Source organism: Staurois parvus, unplaced genomic scaffold (assembly GCF_062004578.1).
Source record: "Staurois parvus isolate SC_StPar_1 unplaced genomic scaffold, SC_StPar_1.0 ptg000719l, whole genome shotgun sequence".
Lineage (NCBI taxonomy): Eukaryota > Metazoa > Chordata > Amphibia > Anura > Ranidae > Staurois > Staurois parvus.
The window spans coordinates 8230830-8243262 of NW_028318515.1; the positions used below are offsets into that span (position 1 = coordinate 8230830).

The 12433-nt window shown below is 40.3% G+C and overlaps 1 protein-coding gene across 3 annotated transcripts in view; it reads right to left on the bottom strand.

Annotated features, from left to right (window-relative positions):
- LOC149445552 (transmembrane protein 132D-like) overlaps window positions 1–12433 on the bottom strand; it is a 1204219-nt gene that overhangs the window by 94775 nt on the left and 1097011 nt on the right. The window contains exon 2 of one of the 3 annotated variants that reach the window (XM_089653725.1): window positions 10383–10461. The exons of the other annotated variants lie outside the window; for them this stretch is intronic. The gene's annotated coding sequence lies outside the window, so the exon portion shown is untranslated. The remainder of the gene's footprint in view (window positions 1–10382; window positions 10462–12433) is intronic. 3 annotated transcript variants of the gene reach the window in all.

Here is a 12433-nt window from a genome sequence, read left to right on the forward strand (position 1 = left end):
CTTCTTCTGCTCCTTTCACTGCGGGGAGATCCTTATCTCAGCAGCACTGCAAGTTATGTCTAGATCGCTTCATTGATTTATCAGCTATTTCAGGAGTTGAAAGGAGGTTATCATTAAAAGAAAATAAATGTGATAGATGAGAGTGTCAGTCATAAAGGCCCAAACATCCGCAACATAAAATGCTGCCCCAACTGACAGAGATAGCATGAGGGAGAAAAGAAAAAAGTGGGTACAGCAACAACAGGGAATATATCTTGTCTATAGTTACGGTACATAGTGTAATTGACAATAAAGAATAAAATCACCTCAATGGACCCACAAAGAGAGCATGTCCTCCTCTACAAGGTCCACAAAGGCATCCCTAAATGTCATGTTTCATTTTGACAATCAAATCAGGCGCTACCTTGGGCATCAATGGCAGTAAGTGTTCAAAAAGCTCTTTTGTGAAAGTGAAATGCATTTTGTGAAATGCACAATTGCAAGGCAAAAACAGCATGTCCACAGGAAAGCAGGAGGAAGGCCTGAACCAACAGTCATTTCACGACAATTTTTTACTACCTAGCTGATATGAATGAAATCGACAAACATTACTGAAGTTCTGGGATCAAATATAAACCCTGCTGAAGTCAATTGGAGCTGAATGTTATTTTTTTTTGTAGGGTCAGGAAGGCCCCCCCCCCCCCCCCCCCCACACACACACACACAAAAAGTTCTATATCCAAACATTATCCAAGCATACATCTTAACAGGAAAGGAAGGGGGGCAATCAGTATGTAAAAATCCAAAACCAACTGTCCACCTGTGAGCCAATACAGTGAATTATCTGCAAACACAACCCAAAAATATTCAATAAACATATATTAAATCAAAATTATAGGTTCGCAAACACATTACACCAACTCATACAATGGTGTCAACCAATATATAGATAAATATCGTGCTGCGCTCCTCTATTATTATCATCAAAGACACATGTGTCTTTGATGATAATAATAGAGGAGCGCAGCACAATATTTATCTATATATTGGTGGGCAATCAGTATGTGCCCTTTCTCCAGAACCACACCAGGCCACATACCCTCAACAATAATTGGTAGTTTGTGGGCAATCAGGTGTGATATAGAGGTTGAACTTAGGTCAAATTAACAAGGGAGCTATGATAGCCATAGAACCCTGTTGTTAAACCATTTATTACACAACTGGAAATTACACTTTTAACAAGATGGTGTCTGATCTTATGGTGCAGTTACCAGCAGAAAAGCATTGCACACAATCATAAGAGATTATAAACTGGTCTGCCAGGTCCAGTGGCCAAGAAAAGCACAGGTGTTCAGCACTATGACCAACCAACACCTGAGGATCCACTCCAGATGTTGCTGTACTTGTGACTTAAACTCTATCTTTTGCCCAAACATTTTTAGTCCTGGCCAGAATAGGAAAGAGTTGCAACCCTTGTCAGGGTAATATTGTGCTGCCGGTGTCCCCACTGGGGGATCCACTCTGTATATGGCCATTGTCACCAGGATAGAAAGTAATGGGAAATCCAAAATTTTACAATTGCCAGTGAAACAGGAATAGAGGTGAAATCTTCTAAAGAGAACAGATCATCAATTGGCATCCTTCTGCTTTACATATACTTTAAATACTGCAAATCAGTATTACTCTCTTTTGACCCCCCTAAAAAAAGAGTATTATGTATTTATGAAACAAAACAGTTACCCATCCCATATTATATTGCATCCTAATGCTAAAATCTTGTATATCTAAAACATACTCTTCTCTTTATGCTGTAGTTCATTATAGGCTGAATTGCATATACAAGATTTCTTACATGGGAAATGTCATCTGTAAAATTCTCCCTCCTCTCCTGTAAGCATGAAATGCCATGACATGAACTTTGATAGCATGCTGCATGTGGCCTTTCAGAGTCAGTGAGTACTGCCTGGTATAAACTGTCTTAGTATGCACTCTGCCAGTTATGGACTGTTCATATAAACATGGATACTTATAAATATTTATACCTGTCTAAATCAGAGCAACTTAATACAGACTGGCAAAAAGTGAATATAGTGAAAAGAAATCTGACCCCATTTTATTTATCTTACTAGATATATTACCACCATGTCATTCTCCTCTGCAGCTGATGACAGTACTTGGTACTTACAAATATAGAAGAGATGTGACCTCTTCTCCTGTGAGAATGCTTAGGTGTAGTAACCAGATGCTAAACCTGAGCACAGCTCCATCTTTACCTAGACTGTCGCTCATCCATCTTCTCCAGCCATCTAAGCTAATCTTGACTAACCCCCTCACAACCAAACTGGTGTTTACAGTCTGCCAGATAAAGTAACCAATGACACCACAAAGCTTCTAATGCACCCCCTTGTTATCTCTCACCTCAACTACTGCAACATTGGCTTACTTTCCATTAAATAAATATGAAGGCTGCTATTGATAGCCTCAATTTGAAAATGTAGCTAACTGATATGCTGATCCATTGGCTTTAGCATTTTTTTTTAACTTTGACATGGAATCCAGTGAAAAGACAGGTGTCTTTATCTTGCTTTGGGCTAGTGCATCAAAGTACTAAAGACGGGGGTGGGGTGGGAGGTCAGAGCGAAGATGGCAGCATAAACCAAAGCTCTGCACCACCGCCAGGGATATAACGGCCTCCAGCGACCACCACGAGCAGCGCACCTACCCTCCGGCTCCTATCACACCCGAGATCCCGCAGGTATGCCGCGCCACCACAAAGAATCCCCCCAGCCGAGCAAATTGTCAGGCTTCCTCCCAACCATAAGAAAAGGGCTACAACAAAATGGCAGCAGCCAAAACACGGAGCAGAGGCAGGCCGCCTCGCCGTACAGCCCCAGTGCACAACTGCCCCCAGAATCGGCAAATACACATATAGGGCCACACAGTACCCCATCATCTGATACTTCAACCCCTTCCACCAGGAGCCCAGCAAAATCTAGACCCCGGTTCACACTCAGAGATGAGGAGGACACCAACTGCCAAATGGAGGTGGGTACACAGCAAGGCTCACATGGCAGAAAAGGGTCTCATGCAGACCCTATAAGCGCTTTCCCAACTAGCGGGCAGCCAATAACAGATACAGTGCTGAAGGATATGATGATGTCACTTACAGCTTTACTCCATTCTGATATAACGGCGGGTATGCAGATAATTAAAGGGAAAGTACGGAAGCTGGGAGACAGGGTGACACATGTGGAAGGAAAAATGGAGGCGGTCACCGCGTCCTTTAACACTATGGTTGATGTCCACGCTGCTCAAATTGAAGACATTTTGCGTCCTAATGGCAAAGTAGCAGATTTAGAGAACAGGTCACGATGGAATAACATTAAAATCAGAGGCATTCTTGAATCCGTCCTTTCAAACCAACTGCAACAATATGTGCAAGATTTCTTTTTCGCCCTGTTCCCATCACTGCCAACCGCGGAACTTACAATGGATAAGGTGCACGGGATACCTAAACCCACATACCTCCCCTCCAATATTCTGAGGGATGTGCTATTACAGGTGCACTTCTATCATATGAAATAGAAAATACTGTTCTGTCAACCTTTCCCTGAACAATTTTCCCAGCTCAACTGCTTCCAGATCTCTCCTAATATACACTGCAGAGACACAGACACCTTGCCACAGTGACAAAGGCTATAAGAAACCACAAGATCATGCACCATTGGAGCTACCCAGCCACGCTCAACATTGTTTCTAATGGCGTTACCGTAACAGTGTCCATGCTGGAAGAAGGCTTACAAGCTCTCCATCAAAGGGGCATCATCCTCAAAACCACTGCACCACCTCAAGATATGGCACAACCCACCACAATAGCCTAGGATTGGCAAGTGGTCTCACACAAACGCTCCTCTAAAAAGAAACCCTCTGGAGGTCCTCATGCTTTTTAATGGCACACTTATGGAATTCCCCGGCGGTGGGTGAGAAGTGTATTGTTCCTCATCCCCCCGACAACTCATGGCAATATAAACTGCTCAAGGGTTCAGATGCGAACTCATATTTTTTAGCTATAACACGTACCATTGAGCTCGACTTCTTTTCTCTTTATACAGTTTCCACCACTGTTGCCTCTCCAGTTGCACGTTATCTTCCGGCTGTATTGATATATCCCCTATGTTCTACTGCTCTCTTCAATCCTGAGATATTTTATACCAGTTTATATGCAGAAGCTCTTCCTGACACCAGTCTTAGCTTGGGAACACTCATACCAGATGCTCAACCATTTTCCAAATCCTTCTGCTCCCACTTGTTGTTGGGGACTCCAGTTGCTAAACACAGAGATCCAGATTTAGCCCACTACTCTATCACAACTTCATTACCACTATGTCCTTCAAATTAGTACCTTTAAATGCCAAATGTCTCAACCAGCTAAACGCTTCTCCCTATGGAATGAGGCATCCCGGTTTCCGGCGGACATCATCTGTGTTCAAGAAACTCATTGCCAGGCCTCTGCTACTTGTAAATTCTCACATCGAGACTACCCACACGTCTTCCTGACCAGTGCCCCAGAAAAGAAGAGTGGTGTGATGGTGGCAGTTAAGAACTCTGTCTTTTTCCAACTCAAAGATGTAATTTTAGATCCTGATGGCCATTATATTGTCATCTCTTGTGACATTAGTGCAAAACCATATACCCTTGCATCTATATATGTTCCGAATTCACACCAGTTAAGATTCATAATGAGAGTGTTCAGATGCATTAATAAGGTTAACTATGGGAATCGTATTCTGTGTAGGGATTTCAACCTTGTAGTTGATTCTCACTTAGATATCAGCTCCAAAATGAAACCCTGCATATCTACATTGTGGAATGTGTTTCATGCAGAGGAGGTGTTTGATGTCTGGAGATTCCACCATGCTAACCAAACAGAATACACCTTTTTATCTAGACACAAATCTTACTCCTGCATTGATCTCTTCGCGGTTGACCAGTAGCTACTTCAACGAGTGTCGACCTCTGACATCTCAAACATACAGTAACTTGGTCAGATCATGCCGCTGTCTCAATCATGATAGAAGAACAAGGTACCACTACCCCAATGTATATTTTGCATTGTAATACAAAATTGCTACAAACTCCTAACAGCGCTAAGATACTCTCTCAGCATCTCCGGGAATTCCTTCAAAATAATGCTACTTCAGTGATGGACCCATGTATTGTATGGAATGCACATAAAGCCTTTATGAAGGGAATCCTAATCCAATTAGGGTCCAGGGATAAAAAACAAAATAACTATGATCTTCAAAAATCCACTCTGAGATTCATACCCTTGAAATTCAGAACAAGTTGAATCCCAACACTAACACCAGCCCTTCTTAAATTGCGTAACAAGCTGCTTACTCTACTATTTGACCAATATAACAAATATCTCCGTAATTTAAAAATGCACACTTACGCAAATAGGGCAGGTAAATTTCTGGCACACCAGATTAAAGCCCAAAAAAGCAAAACTAGAACATCTCATTTGATCCATCCTTTATCTAAACATACAATTATAAACCCACAAGATATTGCAAATGCCTTCGCGGATTACTATGGATCACTCTACAATCTTAAAGATGATAAACAAACTCCTCAACCTTCCATCTCGGAGATTAATAATTTTTTATCTTCTTTAAATTTGTTAATCTTATCCGCTGATCAACTGTCTGAGCTCAATTCCCCATTTACCTTGGAGTAAATTGTGAAGATCATAGATGCCCTACCTAGTGGTAAAAGCCCGGGTCCAGCCGGGTTTTCAAAGGAGTATTAAAAAACCTTTAAATATATTTTATCCCCCCACCTTCTTGTTTACTTGTCCAAACCTGGGAAAGGCCTAACCACTCCATCTAACGTTCGGCCTATATCACTCCTCAACTCAGACGTAAAGATATACGCACAGCTATTGGCACTCAGATTGATGGATATCATGCCTGCTCTGGTGCAGCCTGATCAGATGGGCTTCACCAGGGAGAGACAGGCAGCTAACGCCACATGCTGACTTATTAACATTATTCATTATGCAGAGAAGAATCGGCTGCCCTCCCTGCTACTCTCTATTGATGCAAAGAAGGAGTTCGATAGAGTGCACTGGAAATATATGTCCCTTGTTCTGTCAAAATTCTGATTTACTGGTAATTTTTATTCCGCCATTATGGCACTGTACTACTGCCCATCAGCACAGGTCTACACCTCCATCTCAATCTTTCAATATCACCAATGGAACACGATGCCCCCTTTCCCCTTCTATTTTCAATTTAATAATAGAGCTAGCAGCTGAGGCACTGCATGCAGATCCTGGGGCTTCTGGTTTCTCCTTTGGACCTCACCCCCACAAAATAAGTTTGTTTGCGGATGACGTCATTCTGATGTTAACCAACCCATTAATCTCTCTCCCAAATGCTCACAATATACTAAATCACTTCAGCCCGCTGTTTTATTACAAAGTAAACTTTACCAAATCATTAATACTAGGAATTGGAATAAGCCATACTCTGAAAAATAATTTATTGAAAATACTTCCCTATAATTGGAGTAATGAGGGGATCCCTTATATAGGCATCATACACACGCAGGCCATATCCTCATTGGCAGCCGCCAATGTTCTACCTCTGACTGCTAAAACAGATAAATAGCTTCAACACCTATCCCAATTCGAACTGTCATGGGCTTGGAGATTAACTTCCTTTAAGATGACTATTCTACCACAAATATTATATCTGTTTTGCCCCATCTCCATCCCAATTAAGAAAACATATATACAGTCATTATCTAAACTTCTTAAACAATTCCTATAGAAACATAAAAGAGCAAGATGCTCAAATGCTCAATTGATTAAGCACAAACATGTGGGAGGTGTTGGCATGGTAGACGTTCAAGACTATCTTCTCACAGCTCGCTTGAACCAATTGAGAGTTTGGTTTAAGGGTACTGCAGACACACTTTAGTTGGAAATTGATTCTGCTACTTCTTTAATATCTGATTTAAGTATGTTACTATTGGCAGACTTGTGGAAACAATGTGAAACAAGGTCACTACCTCCAACAGTCCAAGCCTCACTAGAAGCATGGCAGACCTTCTATAGTTCATCTAGATATAACTCATATACTAGTAAGGTGCACTTCCCTATTGCAGTAACTGAGATACTAATACCACTAATCTCAGTCCAACGTTTGCTCCGCTGTGGTCTTCAGAGTATAGAAGATTTTTTTCCAATGAAATAGGCTTAAAACTCTGGAGTACTTGGTAGCAGAGTTCAATTTTACTTTAAATACATACTTCACTTGTATATGCTTAGCTTCTTAAACCACCACCCCCTACCCAAAATTCAGATTCATCCCAAAGCATGGCAATATTTCAATAGCGATAAACCTGCAGCTAAAGGCATTTCATTATTTTATAGCCTCCTGCAAGCCAAAACAACCTATATAAAAACAACCTCAATGCAGAGATGGGAGGTGGACCTCAAAATCCATTTCTCCCCCCAGTATTGGCTTGCAGAATTAGCTTACAAACTCCGCAGTAGATGGTATTACACCCCGTATAAGATAGCTAAGTTCTCTACAGACAATTCTCCACTATGTTGGCGTGATTGTGAACAAATAGGTAACATGCTACATACAATATGGTCTTGTCCCAACTTCACAAGTTTTTGGTGAATAATCTCTAGCGTCTTGGCTGAAATGACAGGAATTATAGTTGCCCCTAACCTGGCCTTAGCAATCCTGAACCTAGGAATAGATACATTTCCTCCTATATATTGGATAATAGTCTCACATATTCTGATTGCGGCATGTGTTGTTATCACCAGCAATTGGAAAGCCAACATGGCCCCTTATCCATCTGAGGCTTTAACACTTGTACAACAGAATTATGTTCTTGAACAACTGCTATCAATATGCCTCAATAGGCAAGTCAAATTCATTGCATCTTGGCAGATATGGTTGGATTGGTATAAATCTCAGACTAGGACTGGTATAAGTTTGTGATAATACAATTTGGCTTCTGAATTATAAATGCCTGTTATGTATAAAATACTGGAACAGGGTCTCTTTTCATGTTTATTCTTGTTATCTCTGTATCTAGCCGTTCATTGGCTTTGTTTTTTTTTCTACTTATAATGAAAATATTTCAATAAAAAGTTATAGAAATAAAAAAAAAAAAGTACTAAAGACAGAGTTGTAAAGACAGCAGGTAACTATAATTCCTGGAGGGATAGGTCAGCATTAGCAACCTCTCTGCTCTTAAACATTTTGCCTTAAAGCAGAAATCCAATCAGAAATCACAAGAAAAAGCTGTCCACTGTAGAATGTATTTTCTACCACTAGATGTCCTTTGTCTGACATCCAGAATCATCAGCTCACTTCCTTTGAGCTAAGGGTGTCAAGGACCTGGCCCACCCTGTGACTGGACAGCAATTAGTGATTAGAGAAGATGATGTGCTCATCACCCTATCTCACTGCTTTCTCTTCTCTCTGATTGGCTCTTTACGCTACTTCTCTCTCCCACTCACACATCAGTCTTACTGCAAGTGACTGATATTTGGTAAAATTTAGGTACTTACTCTACTTGCAATACATTTATTGATGTATTCATAAATACAAAGATGCATTATTTTGTGTCTATTATATCTGCCCAAAATTCTTTGTTCTTTTGAGTTAGCTAGATAATGCTGTAATAACCTTTTAAAAATTGACGTTTATTTGCCATATGGAACAGATCATCTGAACATCCATATGGCACTTTAAAACCTTACTTTTTACCTACACGATGCTGCAACACTGGCAAATAAGAAGTTAATGCCACACTAGCAAATCCTTGAAACATACAATGATTTATCTAGACTTTTACAGGTAGGGGTCTGTGAGCGCTTATGACAAAACCAAGTGAGTGTAGCCGTCTCTTCTCTTCCCAAGGCTAGCTTTACTGAGGCATAAAAAGAGGCTTGAAATGCACAGATTCTCTGTCAGTGGGTGAGCAGTGAAGTACGTTCAGCTGTTGGAAGCAAGGTTATGACAGCAGCTTGCTTTTGATTTATTATTCTGAATATTGAATACCAAAGGTATATGCATCGTCATGCATATAATTTAAAAACAGCACAAGTGTACGATTACAAAATAAACCAAAGTAAAATAGATGCTCTCCCACGCAGTCTTTGATGTAAGGAGCTACTTATTGAGAACCAACATGAAATGTTTTTTTTTAAAGTTATTTTGTATTTTCCATAATTATCAACTGAAAACAATGACTGAATTTGAAATAGTTTTAGTGCTGCACAAACAGCAGCAATTTGTCCCTGCATTACCTGAGCATTATTATTGTACAGAGATGTACAGTGAGTGACAATGAAGTGCTTATCTTCACATGTAACAAGTAACAATCTTCGTCATGGCAGGGGAGTCACTATATAAAGCTTATCCCTAGAGTGAAAGCCTATTTAACAGAGACAAATCTCTACTACGATTGTACTGCTTCCATTATTCTTGATTCCTCCACATAAATTTATCTTCAGTATGACATTAGAACAAAAAATATACTAGCTGGGGTAAATCACAGAAACATTGATATGAAAAACAGCCAGAAAACGCGTCAGCCAATGAAAATCTTGCAGCATTTCCCCTTATAGTGTAACAAAGTAATATTAAAAACAAAACAAAAAAACGTACATATATAGTGTATGTATAACCAAACTGTTGTTTTTTTGTTTGTTTTGGATGGTCATTGTTCTGGTTGTTTTTTTCTACAATGTTTCCGTGATTTAGCCCAGTTAGTATATTTTAGTGCTGTGTGCACACTATGGAGAATTCACCCCTTATATTTCTCTTGGTGATCATTATCACCAAAATTTAAGGTGATGGGCAATCTAAAATGTTATAATTACCTCTAAACCAATAGATGAGGGAATATGCTCCAATGGAGACACCTTTTCCAAAGTTGTGTCTCTGGGACAGGAACATCTTCCCAATGAGATATGCGCAGCAAATAAATAAACATAGTTACCCTATCCCCCACCCAAAAAAAGTTTCAGTTTAACATAAACTTGTCTGACAAGAAACAATCTTTAAAAAAACCTAACTGCTTTGTGCACTGACTTAATATTTAGACTAATCCAAGAGCTTAGCACTGCTTTAAGACAATGGCAGTGCACCATTCAAACTGTTTACCAACTGTGACAAAATCAAAGGTTTCTCATTCCCTGCCACACCAAATGACCTGTTGATGTTTGGAAACAAATGCCCATTTGAGCACAGAGTGTGAATTACTGCAACACCAGATCCACATTTCTTTTTCTCAGAAGGTATTCTGTACGAATGATGTACTAAAGGTATAGAGCATGTTTGCTTACAACGTGATTTTTTACTTACTGAACTCCATTCAGTGAATTTTTAAAGTTGAACTCCAGTCAGCTTTAAACATGAGCCATGTAGTGGGTTCCATTCCATTCTGCAATGCAAGGTTCAAATACACATTAGACTAGAGGGAATAGAATAAGCATAAATACTCTCCTTGTTTCCCCAGGAGCCAGTTCTATTCTGTACTCTCTGATGTTCTCTTTTGGGTGGGCAGGCCTGTTTCTGTGTTCACAGACAATGCAGGAATGATGGTCCTGAATTGTATGTGTTGGCAGTTTAGAGGCTGCTACTTGAGGAGCGGCGAAGAGAAGCGGCTTTGTGGGATTGATCAGAGAGCAGGGAGGAAGACTACAGTAGCCAGCAATAAAGTAATATTGCTTATTCCCACTCCTCTAAACTAAATAAGTCTTAAGTAGGAAAGAAACCTAACTGCATGATTAATTAATCAGCCCATATGGAACAGCCTTACACAGGTGGTCATCATTTTCTCCATACATAGCGGTACCGCCCCTTGAAGACATGTGACGAAATGCGTAGGGTGTGGCCTAGCGGATGTGACGTCAGGACGTTCCCTGGGACTGCCGACTGTGAGATCGCGGTGTGCGAGGCTCGTCCCTGCTTTCCTTTAGTGGATGTTTACAGAGGCTGTTCACTGCTGGTGTCAGCTTAGACACCATTTTTCATTACCACTATGTATGGAGAAATGATGACCACCTGTGTAAGGCTGTTCCATATGGGCTGATTGGCTAATTGCAGTTTGTTGCGCCCATACTCCGGATATCCCTGCAGATCATCGCTCCTAGAGCAATTGCTATTTTGCTGATTTATAATTTGATCAGTAGTTAGCTCTGGTGAGTCTATTCATTGCATTTGGTGGTGGATTTGTACACGATTTTTTGATTTACACAAGGTCGCAATAATTACTATCACTTGGATGGTGGTTGGACTTTATTATTATATGGACATTTATTTGTGGTTTTAATATTTATTTTTTTTGTGCTATTATTTTTGTGGTATTATTTAGCGCACTCCTTTATTCATATTTGTCGAGAGAGACCCTAAACCCCGCCTCCCAGCATCACAAACCCCTTAAAGGATCAGGAGACGCTGGCGCCAAGGGGCTCATTTTGTTATATATTTTTTCATGTCCATGTGGAGAGTTGTATACACCTGAATCTCCAAAAATTAGATTTTATTTAAAAAAACTAATCAAAATGCATGTCTACAATTTCTACAGAGATGCCAGAGAGCTTTACAATAGGGAGTACACCAGCTAAAAAAAAAAAAAAGAAATTAGCTCAAGTTGGTTTGTCATCACTTCTCAGTTTAGACAGAAGTTGCTAAATCCTTACATCTCAGTTCTGACAAAAATTGTGCCCCCTTTTCTGCTCAGGAAAAAAATATATAAATATATGGGGTTGATTTACTAAAACTGGGGAGTGCAAAATTTGGTGCAGTTCTGCATAGAAACTAATCAACTTCCAGTTTTGTTTTTTGTTAAAGCTTAATTGAACAAGCTGACGTTAGAAGCTGATTGGCTACCATGCACAGAGGCACCAGATTTTGCACTCTCCAGTTTTAGTAAATTAACCCCTGTGTGTCTTCACTATTCAGTTCATGCAGAAATCCACGTGTCCTCACTTCTCAGTACAGGCAGAAGTCTGTGTGTCCTTATTTCTCGGTTCAGGAAGATGTCTGTGTGTTCCCCGCTTCTCAGTTTTGATAGAAGTCTGTTTGCCCTCACTTTTCAGTTCTGCCACAAGTCTGTGTGCTCCCACTATTTAATTATGCCAGAAGTCTGTGTGTCCCCACTATTCATATCTGCCAGATGTCTGTGTACCCCCACTATTTAATTCTGCCAGAAGTATGTGTCCTCACTTCTTAGTTCAAGCAGAAGCTTTTGTGCCCCAACTTCTAAGTTCAGGAAGAAGTCTTTGTGTCCACACTTCCTGGTTCAGGAGGACATCTGTGTGCCCTTATTCCCTGGTTCAGGAAGAAATCTGGTTGTCCTCACTTCCCGGTTCAGGAAGAAGTCTGTTTGTCCTCACTTCCCGGTTCAGGAA